At 39.3% G+C, this 13,280-nt stretch overlaps 1 protein-coding gene across 1 annotated transcript in view; it reads right to left on the bottom strand.

The window, feature by feature from the left end:
• The window catches only part of LOC118334645 (receptor-type tyrosine-protein phosphatase F), a gene marked incomplete in the record, with an annotated part of 156,755 nt that overhangs the window by 142,166 nt on the left and 1,309 nt on the right, over positions 1 to 13,280 (bottom strand).

The raw sequence follows: 13,280 nt of genomic DNA, 5'->3' as shown, positions 1-13,280 counted from the left end.
CTTGCTTCACCCTCCCGCCCAAGCACAAAGCAGAAACTACAGTGGCCTCGAAACACGTGAAAGCTAGAGCCAATGTTGACCCACAGCATCTGTAAGAGCTCATTCCAAGGTAACAAAAACACAACAACTGTTATTGTCAGGGGATTATACACTATGAAAACATAGTTATGCATATTATTATATTCTACGTGTGCCAATAGAGCCTTCTAAATCTTAAAGCACTGGCCCTTTAAGTTATGTGTGCACTCTGTAGCTCTATCCTATAGGAAATTCTATACATCGGATTAGACTAAACCCGACATCAAAGGACTGGTGGACTAATCAAAATAAAAGGTAGCAGATCTGAGCATAGCCTAATATCACCTTCCATCAAAACCTTGCAATCCCACAAATCTACTTTTCTGACCTATAAATAACCTTTCCCATTTTACTTGATGGAAATGGCAACATCAAAGTTTAGATTCATTCTGTTTTACATATTGAAAACAGACCTGCCTGTAACCTGTGATAAAGACTATAAAATGTGTTCACACTGAACATTGTACAAAACATAAGCCCAAGTAGTCCTGTATGCTGGTTTATATCCTATTTAAAATGATATGTAAATTAAAATTAACACCACAGTTACTCTTTTAATTTTTAGTATGACTGTTTAATGTGTTTACCATGTTACTACCTTTCTATCAGATATCATCCAAAGGTTTTCCTCAGAAAGAGTCATCAGCATCCCAATTCATTTTTCAATTAAAATAATCTTACTTATTTCCCACCTTGCTGGACTTGACTTTGAGGTTTGTTTGTTTGGTTGTGGTGCTTCCTTGGTAGATAAAGTATGCCTGCTCATTACTTTCAGATCAGATCAAAGTGACTAGGCTTTGGGCTAGTACAAAAGAATAGATAAGACTCGTAGCAAGGAAAAACTGAGAAATACCTTTATTGGTACCTTATACCATGCTGCTGCATATTACTGGCCAGTCTTGTTATTGAGCAATTGTACTTGCCTTGGTCGTATTCTTATCAGTTTTTAGAACAAAGAGCTGAATACACAACAAGGTATTGTGCCATGACAGCCACTACAAACTATGAAAACATTTATAAAATGCAAGCAAAGAGTTGTAAAAGCTGCTGAAATATATTGCACTGGGCTTTTCTTAAATGAACCCCGTCTCGTAAGCTTGGCAAATCGTGCCTTGTCCCTCAGTCACTTCAGTTATATGAAATTTATGACAAGCAATCATGAATATCACTATCAATGAAGTTTTGGAAAATGTTCACTGAAACACAGTCAAATGTAGTATATGAGTTAAATTGGTGGTTTCTAACCTTGATGTGATACTGATAACCTTGATGGATAAATGCACTTAGTTCTGCCAAATATTACCTTGCTTTTTCCAAAGCACCATACTCACGTGTCAGGTAAGCAACAGTAAGCTTATCAAAAAGGTTAAAAATGATTATAATCCATGAAGTTAGCCTGTGCCTTTGACAATATCATATAATATTGTGATGAAAAATGATTATACTTCTGTCTGGTTTGCACTCACTATCCCTTTATCAGGCCTAATCAGTGGTCTGTGCACAACAAACTGCACAAAGCAGGCATGTTTTCTGGTGCAAAGATTTAAGGACTGCTCTGTAGCTCTACAATAGAGTCATATATGGCCATTCATGTTGATACAGAATATATTCATTATAATCATCATATTCTCTATTTGACAACATATGGCAGGTCTCTATTATGTCCCATTAACCTCCATACAGGACAAGAAGAAGACCAGAAGAGGATTAACCATTCCCTGGGAGTTTTCCAACTTGCCTTAAATCACATGAGGTGAGTTAGCACAGAAGACTACACAGCAAAGTAAGAAAAGGGGAGAAAAACAAGCTAATCAACATGCAGAGACAGGAAGCAGAGTGAGTCCGAGTCAAGCTGCCAAGCCGCCAGATAAAGATCTGTCTGACACATAGCCTTTTAAATAATCCACTTGTAAGTACACCATTTAGAAACATTAACATCCAGTGATTTTCTGATGGGGGGGGGGCACAGGAGGAAGAAGACGGATGATAGCGTGGACAGACGCCATGTGGAGACCTCTGAGACATAGAGACTTTAGATGTCACTCATTAAAACCCAACGCAACTGCTGCTGATCCTCTAGACAGTTCTAGTGGCTCCTCTGAGAGAAGAAACGTGAGCTTCCTCTGCCTTTATGTAGCTCTTGCATAACAATGGTGAGACAGGACTGGGAATTTTCTAATGGAGCACACAGCAACACTAGAAGCAGGTGATGTTGGCTAAAACATTCTCTGTCAGTTTGCATTTTAAACGCTTCACAAAGTAAGTCAAATCCGGTTTGTGCAACCCTTGTTTGCAGTCCGACTTTCCTGCCCCCTGGTTCTGCCAAGCCCTGCTATTCTAATGAGAAAAGGTTAAACACAATCATAGGAAAGGACATGCTTGATGTGAAAACAAACTGGTAATTCCGTCATGACTATCACTTACACTCAGTTAGTAATCCTTGTTGACTTAATAATGAGACTGATGCGTGCTTGCGTGCAAAGCATAACAACATCTCTGTGTGACGCAGAGGAACCAGCGTGGGAAGCAGACAGGAGTTTGTCCGACTTATAAAGGACTAGAACATTCTTAGCCTTCCTAGGGGCTCAGTGAAGTTGTTTGCCATGTTAATTGCTTTGTGACAATTAAAGGGTTTAAATAAATCGGCGCCATTTCAAGTGACTCCGTCAATTAATCCTGTGAAATATTATAGGCAATATTACCTGGCTGAAAGTAGAAATTCAGAACTGCTTGGAGGCTCCAAAGCTCAGACTTGGATATAAAGCGTATTAGGCAGAAAGAAACACAAAGCAATCAGTAGTCATTCTTAAGACTCAACTCTCCAGAAGGGCTTAAGCACACTATTTCACACTATTTCAAAGGCAAGAGTTTTCTCTTCTGATTCAAGATTAAAAGGAACAATTTTCAGGAGGCAATTTCTATTTCTCTGACAGTGGTTCCTACTTCAAGTCAAGGATAAGGTTCATATCTATAGGCCATGACAAAGAAAGATAAAGGTGGAAAAAGTGCTTATCTTTGTGGTTGACGTATTAAGAACAATAGGCTACTTCGTTCACTCCACAACTTTGGTGTCATAAATTTAGTTCTCTCTTTCGTTCTCTCTTTTCTAAATACATGGCCAGAGTAAACTTACACTAAAGATGCACAGATTATGACCACTGAAGTGGGGAGGGAGTGAGAGCGTTTGTGTGCGGGTTTGTGCATGTAGTGGCGGTGGGGGGCTCATACCTATGCCGGAAAAGAGAGCCTAAACGTTTAGCGGATCTTGAGCTATAAATCAGTGCCCTGGTCAACCTGGCCAAGAGCATTTTCAAACCCATTTGCAGAAGATAATGCCAGCTATTCCTCCCAGCCCCTGGGACAGGAGAGCCAGCCTCATGAATCATTGCCCTTTTAGAGGAGCTGCAGCACGGATCTCACCTTGCTGTGTCCATAGGGTTCTCTTGACTCTTCCTGGTAGGCAGAAACAGAGGGTGGCAGTGAAGGAAAATGTTTGAACCATGACCATGGAGTTCCGGAAATCAAGTTATGAAGCATAATGACTCCGTGCTCACAATAACCAGGTTCAGAGGATGAAGGTGACAATGCCACCTCTACAGTAAACCGCTGTCATTCTGCTGGGTAGGAATACAATATTGCCAAATGCCCAAAGGATAAGTACTTTATTTCAAAACCAAGAGCAACTGCATCCATAGTAAATAAGGATTTTGTACCAGTTCACTAAATTACAAATGTAAATTGCATAAAGCTGTGAGATTTCTTTGGGGCCAGAAATAGCTGCATATAGTTTCTGAGGATGCTATACGCAATAACAGTTTTGGACTGGAAGTTGATAATATCTTACTTTTGCCAGGGCCTAAAGAAATTATTTCTGTTAGGTTTTAGTAACATCATTAACTTTATAAATGGAAGCTTATATTTACACATCTATATCCATTTCTGCCTTTTACTCCCTGGCCTTCCTTGTTTCTCTAACCTGTACTCCTGCTCATCCTATGCTATTTCGTGTGTTGTGTGCCACTAATATGAGAGGTTTTCGTTTTATTCAGTCGCTTTATAGCAATATATGACTATTGGTCCAATGTGTGTTTTCGTGTAGTTGTTCTGTCTTTTATTTAACGCACCAGTGCCGTCTTTTTCTGTATTATTTCGTATTCATTAGGTTATCCACTGTACAGGCACTGTTGGGTCGTGTCATACTGTGTTTAAATGTGCTTTATAAATTAAATTTACTTACTTACTTACTATATGACCAGGATTTCAACCTGACCAGGTGTTCAACGGCAAGGTTAGACATTTCTGGCTCCCTTCTTCTTGGTCTATGGGGAATTGTAAAATGTCCTTTTATGAAACCTTCTCTGGACTGACCCCCTTCAGGGGCTCAATATGTGGAACTCTTTATCCCCATAACTTGCAATGGATCAAAACTAGGATCACTTTAAATCCAAGTTTCTGAATCAGATCAGGCATGCAGTTGTGGATGATCTGGTGTCAGCCTTCAGGATTTTATGTCCTTATATGGTACATTTATTTTAATGTGTATTTTATATTTATGTTTCTGTCTTGTATAATGGCTTATGTATTTTGCATGGCACTGTACGTGTATTTTCTTTTAATAAAACTCTATTTGGCAATAAACATTGCAAATTAGCTCAGGCTGTAAATGCTGTGATATGTAGTATTAGCCTTTTTGGAGAATGCTCTTTGCTTATATATCTGTCATATAAATAAACATAAAAATGACGTAAGACTATTTATATAAAATATCTACCACACCCATGGATGTGCTGCAATGGAAAATAACCTGTAGACATTGTTGAAATGGAAAGCGGCCTTTTGTCCAGTGTCCATAAACATTAAATATACAATAAATTCCATTTATTACAGATAGAGCCAAATGAGTTCCCCTTCCCAGCAACGTAAACCACTCTGTAACCTCATGCTGTGATATTCCATTACTTTCTGACTACAGTCAGGAAAATGTACATGATTTCAGCTCTGCACTACAGTGTGTAACCTTGAAATGTACTTATTGTGAGTCTGATGAATGCCTGTAATGTGCAACTATGTATTGGGTCATTTATATTATCATAGCCCATATTTATATATAAACAGGATACAGGAAACAACTTATCATTTTGGCCACTGCGCAGACATTCCATTAAAAGCAAGTTCAAAAGTCCCAGAGCTTCTTCATTCCCTGTTACTTCATTTACTAGTGCAGAGATAGAAGAGTGGGACAGTAAAACCATGTCCTTGATGGAAACTATTACACTTTTCAGTCTTATCTGTTGGCAGTTTTCTCAACTTTAAATAGTAAGTGATTTATTTAGGTAATATCACATAGGGTTGACCTATATGACAAGCATTTAAGTATGCTAGTGTGTCTTGCTTTAAGACAGATATATTCTAAAAAACTAAGCATGAAAATGGTTATACAGTACACTACTAATATTTAGGCTAAGTGGAAAATACAACATTCATAAATTAAATGTCACTGTAAATGTGCATCCATTTAAGTTAAATGATTTGCTATTTTAGATAACTTTAAAATCCTAAAATATTCCAAAACTATATGTTTATTCATATATGTTATCAAGTAGAAACACTCACATGCATGTTTGTGGCAAATATGTCTGTGTTAACTATCTCAAATGTTCATGATTTAAAACTGTATCGCTATTAACAGCAAATACCTTGAAGATATACGATTGGCTTCTTTGTATCTGTCTCTGACCATAAGAAAGCTTCTTCAGACATTTCAACATTCAACAAGCGCAAGCTGGAGCCCTGGGAGTAAATTATTTACAGTAAGCAGCCCCATACTTGTGTTTTTAAATTTTTTGTGCAATTTAGCCTAGTTCTGAGAACAGCACTCTTTTAAGCCTTCCTCAGGCCTTAATTCAGTCACTGAATTATTGCATTATAAGACTTTATTAGAGTCACTTGTCTTCACTTGTGTCATACATTCGGGTTAAATCAAATCACGGCATCTTGAAAAACATTTCTACCACTAGCTGTGGAGGTTTTCTACACAGTCTGTGCTCGAAGAAAAGGCCACAGGCCAAGACAGCATTTGGACAGCAGGGGGAATACTGCAAATGAAGCATCATCTGTACATCGTACATGTATACTCGGTTGAGCCTTAATGTTAAAGTAACGCACACAAGAGGAAGGAAATCTTCAGACTGGCATTAGCAAAACACTGTTTATTTTCAAGTGTTCCATCTGCATTTCCTGTTCTTACTTATTCATTGCTTGACCGTGAGCTCTAGTGTGACATGATGACATGCTGTCAACGCTAATGGTCTATGATGGCATCAAGGCTCTGTCAGGAGGACACAGTAGGTGCTCAGAGCCAAGGCCCTTGGTAGCCCTTCGCGGACGAAGAGCTGTCATCTCTGTCCCTCACTGCCAAAGAGGCCCACATCCCCCACCTCCCTAAAATCCCATCCATCTGCCGTATCAGCGGGGCAGAGGGAGTGCAAGGCATGCACTTTTCTGCCATTTACTGTTGTGCTTTAGCACGCCCAGCTAGTGGAGTCTTCACCCCTAAAATCAACACATGGTCAGTTGGTGAATTTTTGTAGACAAAAAAATGCATTTTTATGGTTCCAACTGTCAGTCAGGAACTTCTTCACCTTCATCTTTCCCGCTTCCATAAGCTAAAAGCAACCTGGTGGAGTGTCTTGACAAAGTGTCTTGGCACTGATTTCTAATCATTTTTTCTAACAGTCAGCATGATTTTTTCACCTGAAAGTGCACACAAAATCTCTTCACTTTCCATATGCTTGTGTAACCGTATTCTCGCCAAACCTGGTAATGGCTTGGACAGAGAATCCCGTGAGGAAAGAAGCTTTTAGAGAAAAAAAAAAAGGGAAAAAGCTATGATGTGCTGACATCCTTCCAATGAAGGAGAGCATGCAAGCTAAAACATGCGGAGTCACGATTTGTTCTCTAACAAAATAAATAAAGAATAGCCCTATGACTGTCAAATGGTACATTTTTGTATCCCATCATCAGTTACGCAACAGTGTTACAGCATGTTAAGTGTCAGTACTGAAGTACTGAATAATAAAGTAAATGTAAGACTAAACTGACGTATTTTTATATAAAGGATAGGTTTGCTTGCCTGCACTGCTAATATAAAGGACTGTTGAACATTGAGAATTGAAAACTGGCTCATTGTACATTACAGTCAATGTTTAATCTACGAATATGAAGAAACGATATGGAAGAAATGTGAATTTGTCACATTTCTTCCATATTTGAAGCATGGCTTATTTGCCATTTAAGTCCAGTCTGATAAGAAGGCTGTTTGACCTTCATGTAATGTTCTGCATCAATTCTGGTACAGTTGTGTCTGTGTGTGTGGCTGTGTGATCTAATTAGATGAGAACCTGAGAAGAATAGGTTGACAGTGACAAGCAAAACGAATGACACCAGCCGGTGAGGCGTTGCACCATTTGTCTGAAATGAAAGAGTGTGTCATCTGTGCACTTTTGCTGACTGGCCAATTGCACAGCCAAGCCACTGAGGTCTTACATGCGTGTCACATGTTCCTGTCAACTCCATGGTACATTTACCAATACACAAGATGTGATCAAACTGTATTCTGCCATAACCCAGGATGAGCATCCATACAGATTCGATGTTGGGATCTCTAACAAAAAATGTAATAACCCACAAATGGCAACTGTAGAACATGAAGCTATTTGGACTCTAATGATTCATAAAATTCACAGCTGGATTTGATGCATTACTGTAGCATTACGATTTGATGTATTTTCAACACTGCAAAAATAAGGACTGCCTGAGAATGAGTCTCATATTTCCATTTTCAATTTGCTATGACACTCATCTTTATGAAAGTATCAAAGTATAATATTTGAGAGTGCAAAATGAAACAATGGAGTTTTGTTCCATTTCAAGTGGTTTCTCAGCAGGATTACACCAAACGAAAGTAGCCCTTTACAATACAACAAAAACAACCGCATGTGGTGTCAAAACAGGAGACATCACTTCAGCTGAACAACCACACCATTGTATTGTTTGACAGATATTGAGCAAATTGCATGGTCAATTGTTTGATTCATCTCATGTATTAGATCAAGCACACTGCATTGACTGACCCTAAATGGTACAATGTATTGTCATGCTCCAAGTACTCAGGTTATCATTTGTTTACACAGACCGTCAGTACAATTTAATGATGTCCTCGTAGAACTTGTAACATACGTAAACTGTATGTCCAGACTAATGAATTCATATTGCCAATATATGGTTTGGTTAACTCTCACATAACTTAGTTTAGGACTGCATAGTAAAATCCTATTGTGATTAGCAATAACAATGAACAATTACAACTGTTATATAATTCACAATTAGTGGGAATTATCATTTTTGAATACTTTTTTGCATAAATTGTATCAAAAAATGGCAGCTTCTACAATACGCATAGTGAACTTGGCCATATTAAGATTTGGTGATCATATTCTGATTAATTGTGAAGCCCTAGACCTAAGTCTTTTGTTAATGATTAATCAGTGAATTTACTAAATGATAATTTCACGTCTGGCATTTTTTTTTTATCACTTAAAAGGCCAGTAAGAGGCCTTGCACTGCAGCTACCACACACATACTTTAATGTATTACTTTGATAAAAAACATATTTTCCCACAGTACCAGCAGGCGTATTATGAGTAAGCACCAGTCTCATCAAGCAGACACAAACCTGTAAATACTATGTTTGGACAAAAACAATCATTTATTTTCACACGGTTGGGCTAGCGATGCCACCGATGTTCACACGAGTTTGCTAAACACACTGTTATGGGTATTTGACTACTTAAGCATCTGTAAACCCGAATAATAATGGCGTCAAAAGTAATCACCAAAAATTTAACACACACTGTGTCATCACAAAATATGAATAATTTCATCTTGTCAGCATCTCAACCACTTAGAGCTGCAGTGAGCATTCTACACAAAATTAAATGCTTCACATAATTACTCTTAAATGTCAGTGGAGAGAAGCAAAAAGGGCAACTAGACATGCAGGTATCCTTCTATGGAAACGAGGATAATAGGATAAAAAAACTCTTACAACACCTGTAAACAATCCACTTTTATGTGTTTGCTGGTTAAAAGTTATAATTAGATGGCCTGTGTGGCGAGAATGCAAAGCCATCTGGGACCGTGTGAGATCACAGGGACAGCAGATGAATAGCAACAGTTTCTACATCTCACTACAGGCTTTGTTATGCATACCAATGGGCAGCTAACTGCACATTTTGAGTATGATATTCCACAGTTGAGGTTCCACTTCTCACATCAGAAAATCTCTCAACAGCAAAAAGAGCAGTGGTATTTTTGCGCTGTCAGCAAGCCGTAAACTGAGGACCTGAAACACGGACCTGCTGCTCAGCTTTGATTTCTACATTGTGAACGTGCATACAAATCGAATTCAATACAGCAAATATAAAACGGTTATTCAGCTCTAATGCTTAATGTCATCACCTAATAACTTATGTAATGGTTATTGGTAATCAAAATCAACAATTGAAAATATCCAAATGCAGATTTAGACGCTCTTTAAACTTCTTTTAAACATAATAAAATTAAGCTATGGCACCACTAATGACTGTAACTGAGCATATCCTGTAGTGGCTTCACAATAAAGCCATAGTCAATCTTTGCTGCAAGGCTTTTACTAAGAAGCTGCTGCAGTTAATGTTGTTAGCTAATGTTTAGCCATTACTAGTGGCATTAAGAGAATACAGACATCCTAAAGGGTCAGCCATCAAATTCAAACATCCTTCACTCGTTAGTCTTTCTAAAGAAGTCTGCTGCTCTTGCACTTCAGCAGCCCTTTGACTCTGTAATGAGTTGTGTTGTTTAAGGCTTAGGTGGTAAAAATGTAATTAAGGCTCCTTGGTCCATTTACGTAATGACTACTTTCTGACATATGTTGATACAGAACAAGTGCAAAGATGTCGCAAGGTCTCAACAGCAAATTGCCTGAGCCGATTTTCACAGATTTTGGACTAGAGTTCTGATTTACACGTAATGGCTGGAGAAAAAAAGCTCTACCACTTACAGAAAAAGCTGCATAATCCAAAGCAGGCGGACCCCCTATATCTAGGAGGTCCTTCTGCTTAAATGGAAAACAGAACTGATTAACATTCGACCTTTTAATGTCATCCATATCACTCTGCAGCGCTAACATACTTTGAGGTAAAAATAACAAATCACACAAGGAATGGATAAAAATAGGCCTCTCGTGGTAGCGCAGGCCATTTTTAGGCCGTGCGTCTGTTTCCACTTTCCCCATTGCAGGGGTGCCCTGTAAAACATTGGTGTAAATGGTTTATAATGCCACCAGTGGACTCTGAAATGGGAGACCTGGTTTCAATCAGCAGTCAAATTGCTCCTACATTACCCTTGCAGACGGAGTAGTAAATCACTCTTTGCCTCTATGCTGCTGACGTTACGGAACAAGCATTGTTAAAAATCCACCAAGCGTGTTCCTAAGAGCACCCTGTCTCTATGTGGGGATGGGATGCTAAACAGGACAATAGTAGTTGCTTGCAGTGTCCCTATAGATGCAAGAGTAAAGCCTCCTGATCTGCACACTGTTTCTGTAGCTGAATCTGACTCTCGAAACCTACAGGAACTGACCTAATTTGCAGCCTTGAATGTAAACTTTAGGTTGTAGCCTGGCTCCTGTAACCCCCATACCAAAGAGCCCCATCACAACCAGTCTGAACCAGTTTGCCTGGTTAAAAAGAGTTCTAGGTTTCTCTGTGCCAACGCCCTGACAGTGGGCCAGTGAGGCATCTCAGGGCAGTTATAATCCACTATAAACCAGAGAAACGCTGATCCCGCCCACCACAGACCAACACACTATGGGCAAAACCTCTCATTAGAACTCCAGGGCCCTGAAATTACCAAGATTTTACCCATATGGAAAGCATGAGAAATCGTCAGCTGGGACAGGGTTGTGCCGAGTGGTTTTTCAGCATGTGGTCACAGAGGGGCTGGTTTTCTTTTAACGGTGCCATTCAGCCTGGCCCCTGCCAGGGAACACCGGCATTTGAGGAAGCTGAGGCAGATGCTCTGGCTATCAGCCTCAGACCAGGCCTGGTACGACACAACAACATATACATGTTCACACAGGACAGGGGTGTACCCAGGTAAACTAGAACTAACCATACAAGAGCTGAAAAACGCAAAGGTAATGGTCGTGCCACAAATTTAATATATTCAAAAATCCAACACTGGTTACTGGTGTCACTCGCAAATTAATTGACAGGTCTTTCTTTGAAAGGAATAATAACCAGCAACAACTGGTTGTGGTTATGCTTTTAAAGGTTTATTTACATCAGTAACAGAAAATGTGTAGTAAAAAGGGTCCATATTTTTAATTAGAATCAACTGAGAAACAAAACTGTTAATTCTCTCTCTCTTTGGTTATGTATGTTAACCTGTAGTTTATATGCTGAAAAAGATTAATACAATAAAATGTCACCTAGGTTCTTTTAGCCATAAGTCGAACCACAACACAAAACATACAGTGGACGTGGCTACAATATCAGTTAGCTAGTGTTTGTTAATTGTTTCTATGAAGCCAAGCTTTTGGCAATGTGTATGCCTAGCAGATGACGTCACCAGCTAAGCAAGTGCCTATTTTTTTTTTCACAGGCACTCTTTCAAAAAAAAAAAAATCCCCAAAGAAACAGAAAATGAACTGTTGACTCTTCTTGCAAGAAACAAAAGAAGAAAGCCTGCAGTGATCCATTGTGGGCCACCCTGTAATCCCTCAGGAGTCATGAGGATTAGGTCAAAAAAGTCATACGTCTTCTCTCGAATCTCCCACTCTTTTTGTTTTGAAGTGGTTGGAGGATAAAGTTGGCCTGTAGCCTGCCAGAATCTGTCAATATTCACAAAATAAACACCAGTACTCAAACCATGGTAAAAGATATTAACATATTTAAAATATATTAACATATTTTACCAAAAACATCAAAAAAATAAAGATTAATTGTATAAAGGCTTTTACAAGGAGGAAAATAAGTCAGGATGAACACAGTAAATAAAGCCTGCAGCTTCCTACAACATCTAGCCAACATGACTGAAGAAAGCAGCAGCATGGCACCTAGCAGCACTGTCAACACAGGTTTAAATGATAAAATATCTCTCCACCAGATAACAACAGGTTACTCTGAATCCTAGATCCGAGAAACAGCGCCAGGGAGAGTCATCTGCTTTATGAAAGAAATAACAGCGAGTCTCCTCTAATCGCCATGTATCCTCAGGTGTCGATGGAACAGCCCACATGCAAAAAGCCATAATATTTTACAGTAGGTCGTCCCTCTGATGCCTCGTAAAGTCATAGTGTGTATGCTACAGCCTATAGGGCAGTTTAATATCCAATAAATCTGAATCTGGAATAGAAATACAACATATCACTTTCTTTTAAGCAGGCAAGAGCTGAAGGTTAGAAAACCCAAACATGCAGCGGGGCCTAGGATTCAGTTGCAGAAAAGCCTCTGATGCAATTCCAAGAAACTAACCCGCCCTGTATCATCCTACTACAGTTTGGCTCATGGTTAGGTCTCTTCATTGTGTCTGTGACAGCTTTAATCGGATTCACGTTATCGATAAAGGATGGCCATAAGGCTACTTCAGCATGTCACTCATGGCGCAAAAAAAAAAAATGCTTCCAATCCTTTTCTTTAAATAACCAGAGAGGGCTGCAGGCTTGATGCAATGCTGAGAATCTTTCTTTATACCCACCCAGTGAAAAACACTCCCACTATTTTGGGACCTGAAGACGGTTTTAGGCTATTATTAAATGAAGGGATGCACCTGTAAAAGCTGTCACACACACACACACACACACACAAAAAAAAGATTTTACAATTGAATTCTCTAATGGGTGAAATGGGTGCTTTTGTCTCAGCTGCAAGGAGCAAATCCATGGCATCAAACCTGTCTCCGCAGCCAGTGCTGCAGCAGTGGTGATTCTGAAAGGGCAGATGAATGACACATACATGACAGGAGGCTATACAAACTGATACAAAGAACTCAAAGATCTGTCTCTTGTAATGATAACTAAAAGAAAGAGCAAAGATTTCATGTGGGGGGGGGGCGCTCAGACGCTCGCTGACGTGCTCGCGCGCACACACGCACGCGCACAC

Source organism: Morone saxatilis, unplaced genomic scaffold (assembly GCF_004916995.1).
Source record: "Morone saxatilis isolate NCDOM2014 unplaced genomic scaffold, NCSU_SB_2.0 Contig23, whole genome shotgun sequence".
Lineage (NCBI taxonomy): Eukaryota > Metazoa > Chordata > Actinopteri > Moronidae > Morone > Morone saxatilis.
This window is presented reverse-complemented; position numbering and strand designations above follow the sequence as displayed.